This window comes from Oncorhynchus kisutch, unplaced genomic scaffold (genome assembly GCF_002021735.2).
Source record: "Oncorhynchus kisutch isolate 150728-3 unplaced genomic scaffold, Okis_V2 scaffold1456, whole genome shotgun sequence".
NCBI classification, from domain to species: domain Eukaryota; kingdom Metazoa; phylum Chordata; class Actinopteri; order Salmoniformes; family Salmonidae; genus Oncorhynchus; species Oncorhynchus kisutch.
The window spans coordinates 48,955-58,203 of NW_022263401.1; the positions used below are offsets into that span (position 1 = coordinate 48,955).

General features: G+C 41.4%; 1 pseudogene; it reads left to right on the forward strand.

Moving 5' to 3' along the window:
• Positions 1–9,078, forward strand: part of LOC109876495 (aftiphilin-like) — a 29,871-nt pseudogene extending 20,793 nt beyond the window's left edge.
• Positions 9,079–9,249: the final 171 nt, after the last annotated feature.

Genomic DNA, 9,249 nt, shown 5'->3' on the forward strand with positions numbered 1-9,249 from the left:
TGTTTGTGTTGTTGATCCAGAGTGTGATTTCCTCTTAAATGACACCCTATTCCCTATATAGTGCACTATTATTGTCCAGAGCCAAATTGGCCCTTGTGAAAAGTAGTGCACTACATAGGGGATAGAGTGCCATTTGGGACACAGCCTATCATCATGGGGTTAACTACTGTTAAATAATATAATAGCACAAGTCTTAATGAATAGGGCTTCCAGAACCCTACTATTTCTGATTAGTGTCTCGGGGGAAACACAGTCTTGTGTGTTCAGATGATCTGCCATTAAAGGGACAATCCAGTATTGGTACATCCATTTTTTTTAACCTTTAAATGAATGATATGTAGCCATTGATTGTTAGAGAATTTAATGAATAAATACCTCATGAGTTTAGTTCAAATGTCTTCCCTAATCAGAACCCAAATTATCAGCTTGTTTCACTACATTTCTTGTAAATAATGTAATTGGTAACTAACGCTGTATAGCTTCAGAACATGGTTAAACTATCATTTTGATCTCATGGATGGTCACTCAATTTGAGTGGTTTAATTTCTGAGTGGCCATTTAGTGGGTGGTCATTTAGTGGGTGGCCATTTAGTTGGTGGCCATTTAGTGGGTGGCCATTTAGTGGGTGGCCATTTAGTGGGTGGCCATTTAGTGGGTGGCCATTTAGTGGGTGGCCATTTAGTGGGTGGCCATTTAGTGGGTGGCCATATAGTGGGTGGCCATTTAGTTGTTTGAATCGCAGATTGCCCCTTTAAGGATCATATGGTGGTGCTCACAGGAGCAATATATATATTTTTTGTTACGTTTTGTGTGTTTGATATTTGGGTTTGTGACAGTTTCTCACACTTGTTCCCGCTGCCTGTCTACATCTTCAAGGATGCCTTTGCACATTCTAAAGATATTAAATGAATGTGACCTGTAGTTCACTGGTGCTTAACAATAAGATCTGTGTAGGAAAACTATGGACTGTAAAATGTAAGGGACTTCCTGTAAGGGACTTCCTGTAAGGGACTTCCTGTGGAAAAACACAAGACATTAAAGAGCCTCTAGAAAGGTTTGAAAGCCTTGCTCTCCTTGGCTGTTCCTTTTAATGTACATTCAAATGGAAATGATTTAGAAGAGGTACATGAGTGTGAACGTGTGTTTGTTCGTGGTGAGATTCAAACACGTCAACACTAGATTATTACACTAGATGTTTACGTTAAACGTCCACCTCGACCAACCACCCTCCTTTCAGTTTTGCCTTAAATAACCATCTGTCTTATGTGACCATATCAAACGTAACATACTAATTTAAATGTTCTGTATTTACGTTTACTAAGTTACATCTAGTCTAGTCATGTAACCTAACATAAACATATCATACTATATAAAAGGAGTGGCACAGATTTAAGTAAACTATAATGTGTTTTGCTTGGGTTATAGACCTCTCTGTGTCATGTGGTCTGCACATCAGGCTTAGAATCCACAACCAAAACGTACCACCACAGTTCACACCCATGTTATCTGATTCTGAGCTCACTATGCAACAGTTGTGTGCAGCGATGCAGTTGAACAGGTTCTTGTTCCAAGGAATAGAAAGAAGAAGGTAGTTTGATCACATCACAATAGTTTGATCACAGAACACTAGTACATTTATCAGACTGCAGTGTCTCAATAGGACCGATTCAACCAGGTAAATGGATCAGCTAGTTGTCTTTTGAAATGTGTTATACTATATTATCCATTGTTATTGTATAATTAATGCTACAGTATTGCTTTCCAGGTTTCAAGTTGTGTTAGTCTTTCTCTTTATGATGAATCTAATTGTCTTCTTCAGGAATGAAGGTGACTCAACTAGACTGTCTGTGTCTGATTCTTCTACATCTCCTACACACAGCAGGCTCTGGTACAGTAGAAAACACATTTAATATCTCACTGCCTTCAATACCTCTGTGTGTGTGATTAATATGATCTCATTGTGTCTTTAGTCACTATTGTGGTCTTAAGGGTTCTACCCAGTCTAATCAAACGGAGCAGAAGGAGGTCCTTTTGCTCCTCTGTCTACATAGTTCTACTACTATTGTCCATCAGCTCCATTGTGTAAACTGTGGAGATCCGTTTAGGGTGTCTGGCCTAAGGTGATTTCCTCTCCTAGTCTCCTTTCCTTCATCTTTCTGATGTGTGTGTGATTAATATTATCTCATTGTGTCTTTAGTTGCTTGTGTAGTGTTAAGGTGCATAACCTAAGGTGGATTCCTCTCCTAGTCTCCTTTCCTTCCTTTTATTTATTTTTTATTTCACCTTTATTTAACCAGGTAGGCAAGTTGAGAACAAGTTCTCATTTACAATTGCGACCTGGCCAAGATAAAGCAAAGCAGTTCGACACATACAACGACACAGAGTTACACATGGAGTAAAAACAAACATACAGTCAATAATGCAGTATAAACAAGTCTATATACAATGTGAGCAAATGAGGTGAGAAGGGAGGTAAAGGCAAAAAAGGCCATGATGGCAAAGTAAATACAATATAGCAAGTAAAATACTGGAATGGTAGTTTTGCAATGGAAGAATGTGCAAAGTAGAAATAAAAAATAATGGGGTGCAAAGGAGCAAAATAAATAAATTAATTAAAATTAAATACAGTTGGGAAAGAGGTAGTTGTTTGGGCTAAATTATAGTTGGGCTATGTACAGGTGCAGTAATCTGTGAGCTGCTCTGACAGTTGGTGCTTAAAGCTAGTGAGGGAGATAAGTGTTTCCAGTTTCAGAGATTTTTGTAGTTCGTTCCAGTCATTGGCAGCAGAGAACTGGAAGGAGAGGCGGCCAAAGAAAGAATTGGTTTTGGGGGTGACTAGAGAGATATACCTGCTGGAGCGTGTGCTACAGGTGGGAGATGCTATGGTGACCAGCGAGCTGAGATAAGGGGGGACTTTACCTAGCAGGGTCTTGTAGATGACATGGAGCCAGTGGGTTTGGCGACGAGTATGAAGCGAGGGCCAGCCAACGAGAGCGTACAGGTCGCAATGGTGGGTAGTATATGGGGCTTTGGTGATAAAACGGATTGCACTGTGATAGACTGCATCCAATTTGTTGAGTAGGGTATTGGAGGCTATTTTGTAAATGACATCGCCAAAGTCGAGGATTGGTAGGATGGTCAGTTTTACAAGGGTATGTTTGGCAGCATGAGTGAAGGATGCTTTGTTGCGAAATAGGAAGCCAATTCTAGATTTAACTTTGGATTGGAGATGTTTGATATGGGTCTGGAAGGAGAGTTTACAGTCTAACCAGACACCTAAGTATTTGTAGTTGTCCACGTATTCTAAGTCAGAGCCGTCCAGAGTAGTGATGTTGGACAGGCGGGTAGGTGCAGGTAGCGATCGGTTGAAGAGCATGCATTTAGTTTTACTTGTATTTAAGAGCAATTGGAGGCCACGGAAGGAGAGTTGTATGGCATTGAAGCTTGCCTGGAGGGTTGTTAACACAGTGTCCAAAGAAGGGCCGGAAGTATACAGAATGGTGTCGTCTGCGTAGAGGTGGATCAGGGACTCACCAGCAGCAAGAGCGACCTCATTGATGTATAAAGAGAAGAGAGTCGGTCCAAGAATTGAACCCTGTGGCACCCCCATAGAGACTGCCAGAGGTCCGGACAGCAGACCCTCCGATTTGACACACTGAACTCTATCAGAGAAGTAGTTGGTGAACCAGGCGAGGCAATCATTTGAGAAACCAAGGCTGTCGAGTCTGCCAATGAGGATATGGTGATTGACAGAGTCGAAAGCCTTGGCCAGATCAATGAATACGGCTGCACAGTAATGTTTCTTATCGATGGCGGTTAAGATATCGTTTAGGACCTTGAGCGTGGCTGAGGTGCACCCAGGACCAGCTCTGAAACCGGGGCAATCAGTTCACATATGGTGTCCAGAGCACAGCTGGGGGCAGAGGGTGGTCTATAGCAGGCGGCAACGGTGAGAGACTTGTTTTTAGAGAGGTGGATTTTTAAAAGTAGAAGTTCAAATTGTTTGGGTACAGACCTGGATAGTAGGACAGAACTCTGCAGGCTATCTTTGCAGTAGATTGCAACACCACCCCCTTTGGCAGTTCTATCTTGTCTGAAAATGTTGTAGTTTGGAATTAAAATGTCTGAGTTTTTGGTGGTCTTCCTAAGCCAGGATTCAGACACAGCTAGAACATCCGGGTTGGCAGAGTGTGCTAAAGCAGTGAATAGAACAAACTTAGGGAGGAGGCTTCTAATGTTAACATGCATGAAACCAAGGCTATTACGGTTACAGAAGTCGTCAAAAGAGAGCGCCTGGGGAATAGGAGTGGAGCTAGGCACTGCAGGGCCTGGATTCACCTCTACATCGCCAGAGGAACATAGGAGGAGTAGAATAAGGGTACGGCTAAAAGCTATGAGAATTGGTCGTCTAGAACGTCTGGAACATAGAGTAAAAGGAGGTTTCTGGGGGCGATAAAATAGCATCAAGGTATAATGTACAGACAAATGTATGGTAGGATGTGAATACAGTGGAGGTAAACCTAGGTATTGAGTGATGAAGAGAGAGATATTGTCTCTAGAAACATCGTTGAAACCAGGAGATGTCATTGCTGCATGTGTGGGTGGTGGAACTAATAGGTTGGATAAGGTATAGTGAGCAGGACTAGAGGCTCTACAGTGAAATAAGCCAATAAACACTAACCAGAACAGAAATGGACAAGACATATTGACATTAAGGAGAGGCATGCTTAGTCGAGTGATCAAAAGGGTCCGGTGAGTGGAGAGGTTGGTTGGTGATTTAGACAGCTAGCCAGGGCATCGGTAGCAAGCTAGCATAGGATGGAGGTCTGTTGTTAGCCACCTCTTGCGTTCCGTCAGTAGATTAGTGGGGTTCCGTGTGGTAGAGGGGATTAATCCAAATCACACAACAACAACAAAAATAAAAACAATAGATATAGTTATAGAGGCCCAAGAAGAAAACATAATAATAATAATAATAAAATAATAAAATAATAAAAAAATTGTCCGATTGTCTATTCAGATAGCAGCCGGTAAGACAGCTAACGGTTAGCAGGCCGCAGATGGGCGTTCAGGTAACGTCGCTACGGAGGAGCCAGCCGAATAACTCCTTCGGGTAGATAACGTCGGCAGTCCAGTTGTGAAGGCCCGGTGGGGCTCCGCGAAGGCAGTAAAACGGGTCCGGATAGGTGACTGCAGCCCAGGTGTGATTGATGGAACTCAGGAGTGATTGACGGAGCTTGCTAGCTCCGGAATAATTGATGTTTGCTCCGGAATCGACGAAGGCCGATAGTCACACGGATAGCAGCTAGCTAGCTGTGAGATCCGGGTATGAATGTCCAGAGAGCAGTCGAAATCCAGGGACATGGAGAGAAAAATTGGTCCGGTATGTTCCGTTCCGAGCCGCGCTGCGCCGTACAGAACTGGCGATAGATTTTCGAGCTAAAGGATAGCTGATGACCACAAACCGTGGTTAGCTGAATACTAACGATTTGCCAGTAAAGGAGCTAACTAGCTTCTGGATTAGCTTCTGGCTAGTTTCAGGCTAGCTTCTTGGAGTTTCTGGCTAGCTTCTTGGAGGATTACAGATCTGAGGTAAATAATACTTTTTTATAAATATACATTGGTGAGGCGGGTTGCAGGAGAGTGTTTTGAAGATGAGTTGATGGAAAATACAAATAAAATGTATGTGAAAAAGTTGTAAATATATATATATACAGGACACGACAAGACGAGGACAAAAGACGTCTGAACTGCTATGCCACCTTGGAGATATGAATCTGTACTGATTCATATCCTCTGTACTGATGTAAAAACTAAACTAATGGTGAATCCAACTCTTCTGTAGGCCTCCACCCTATAGTACTACTATATATCCTACAGTGTATAGTACTACTATATACAGTGCCTTGCGAAAGTATCCGGCCCCCTTGAACTTTGCGACCTTTTGCCACATTTCAGGCTTCAAACATAAAGATATGAAACTGTATTTTTTTTGCGAAGAATCAACAACAAGTGGGACACAATCATGAAGTGGAACGACATTTATTGGATATTTCAAACTTTTTTAACAAATCAAAAACTGAAAAATTGGGCGTGCAAAATTATTCAGCCCCTTTACTTTCAGTGCAGCAAACTCTCTCCAGAAGTTCAGTGAGGATCTCTGAATGATCCAATGTTGACCTAAATGACTAATGATGATAAATACAATCCACCTGTGTGAAATCAATCTCCGTATAAATGCACCTGCACTGTGATAGTCTCAGAGGTCCGTTAAAAGCGCAGAGAGCATCATGAAGAACAAGGAACACACCAGGCAGGTCCGAGATATTGTTGTGAAGAAGTTTAAAGCCGGATTTGGATACAAAAAGATTTCCCAAGCTTTAAACATCCCAAGGAGCACTGTGCAAGCGATAATATTGAAATGGAAGGAGTATCAGACCACTGCAAATCTACCAAGACCTGGCCATCCCTCTAAACTTTCAGCTCATACAAGGAGAAGACTGATCAGAGATGCAGCCAAGAGGCCCATGATCACTCTGGATGAACTGCAGAGATCTACAGCTGAGGTGGGAGACTCTGTCCATAGGACAACAATCAGTCGTATATTGCACAAATCTGGCCTTTATGGAAGAGTGGCAAGAAGAAAGCCATTTCTTAAAGATATCCATAAAAAGTGTTGTTTAAAGTTTGCCACAAGCCACCTGGGAGACACACCAAACATGTGGAAGAAGGTGCTCTGGTCAGATGAAACCAAAATGGAACTTTTTGGCAACAATGCAAAACGTTATGTTTGGCGTAAAAGTAACACAGCTCATCACCCTGAACACACCATCCCCACTGTCAAACATGGTGGTGGCAGCATCATGGTTTGGTTTGCTTTTCTTCAGCAGGGACAGGGAAGATGGTTTAAAATTGATGGGAAGATGGATGGAGCCAAATACAGGACCATTCTGGAAGAAAACCTGATGGAGTCTGCAAAGACCTGAGACTGGGACGGAGATTTGTCTTCCAACAAGACAATGATCCAAAACATAAAGCAAAATCTACAATGGAATTGTACAAAAATAAACATACCCAGGTGTTAGAATGGCCAAGTCAAAGTCCAGACCTGAATCCTATCGAGAATCTGTGGAAAGAACTGAAAACTGCTGTTCACAAATGCTCTCCATCCAACCTCACTGAACTCGAGCTGTTTTGCAAGGAGGAATGGGAAAAATGTCGATGTGCAAAACTGATAGAGACATACCCCAAGCGACTTACAGCTGTAATCGCAGCAAAAGGTGGCGCTACAAAGTATTAACTTAAAGGGGCTGAATAATTTTGCACGCCCAATTTTTCAGTTTTTGCTTTGTTAAAAAGTTTGAAATATCAAATAAATGTCGTTCCACTTCATGATTGTGTCCCACTTGTTGTTGATTCTTCACAAAAAAATACAGTTTTATATCTTTATGTTTGAAGCCTGAAATGTGGCAAAAGGTCACAAAGTTCAAGGGGGCCGAATACTTTCGCAAGGCACTGTATACTACAGTGTCTAGAACTACTATATATACTACAGTGTATAGTACTACTATACATACTACAGTGTCTAGAACTACTATATATACTACAGTGTATAGTACTACTATATATTATACAGTGTATAGTACCACTATATATACTACAGTGTCTAGTACTACTATATAACTACAGTGTCTAGTACTACTATATATACTACAGTGTCTAGTACTACTATATATACTACAGTGTCTAGTACCACTATATATACTACAGTGTATAGTACTACTATATATAATACAGTGTCTAGTACTACTATATATACTACAGTGTCTAGTACTACTATATATACTACAGTGTCTAGTACTACTATATATACTACAGTGTCTAGTACTACTATATATACTACAGTGTCTAGTACCACTATATATACTACAGTGTCTAGTACTACTATATATACTACAGTGTCTAGTACTACTATATATACTACAGTGTCTAGTACTACTATATATACTACAGTGTCTAGTACTACTATATATACTACAGTGTCTAGTACTACTATATATACTACAGTGTCTAGTACTACTATATATACTAGTGTCTAGTACCACTATATATACTACAGTGTATAGTACTACTATATATAATACAGTGTCTAGTACTACTATATATACTACAGTGTCTAGTACTACTATATATACTACAGTGTATAGTACCACTATATATCTACAGTGTATTTCAGATCTGTGCAGATGAGAGAGGAAACCACTGTAAACTATTGAAACTGTTAATATGTCTGTTCTCTTCAGAGAAGTTTGAGGTTCTTGGTCCAACTGATTCCATTGTTGCTGTAGCTGGTGATGACATCATTTTGCCCTGTTACCTCAAACCCAACATCAGTGCTGAGGACATGACAGTGGACTGGCTTAACCTGGACTTCTTAGACAGTCGTGTCTTTCGTTACCAAAACCACAGAATCATACGAGAGGATCAGATTCTCTTCTATAGTGGAAGAACTTCACTGTATGAAGAGGAACTATGGAGGGGAAACACCTCTTTGAAACTGACCAGGGTACAAGGCACTGATGAGGGACGTTACAAATGCTTAATTCAGTCAAAGAGCTGGTATGATGATTTCACTGTTCAAGTCCTCGTTAAAGGTGAGATTTATTTTCATGTTAATGTAATAATCTAATTACAGTACAATGACATCACCTCTTTCCTTCATATTACTGGATACAGTATGTGTCTATTTGTTCACAGCCTGTCACCAGGTACATCCAATCTGTGTGTCTGTAGCTGTAGGATCCAAGCCAGTGGTGTCCATCGAGGGACACAGAGAGGGAGGGATGGGTCTGCTGTGTGAATCAGAAGGCTGGCACCCTGAGCCTGAGCTGGTGTGGCTGGACAGTAAAGGAGTCCATCTCTCTGCTGGTCTTCCTGAGACACACAGAGACTTAGATGGATCTACACAGTCAAACGACATGTCATTGTCCAGGAGACTGACACCAACCGCTTACCTGCAGAGTCCAACAGAGCCGGATCAATGAGAAGATGGGAGACAGAGATTCACCTCCTAGTGAAGTAACAACATAATATTGTTTAGACTATGAAACACTGGAGATATTGATGTGTTATGGTCCAGTATGTGTCTATTTGTTCACAGCCTGTCACCAGTTAACAGCCAGTCTATTTCTGTGTGTCTGTAGTGTAGGATCCAAGCCAGTGGTGCCCATTGAGGGACACAGAGAGGAG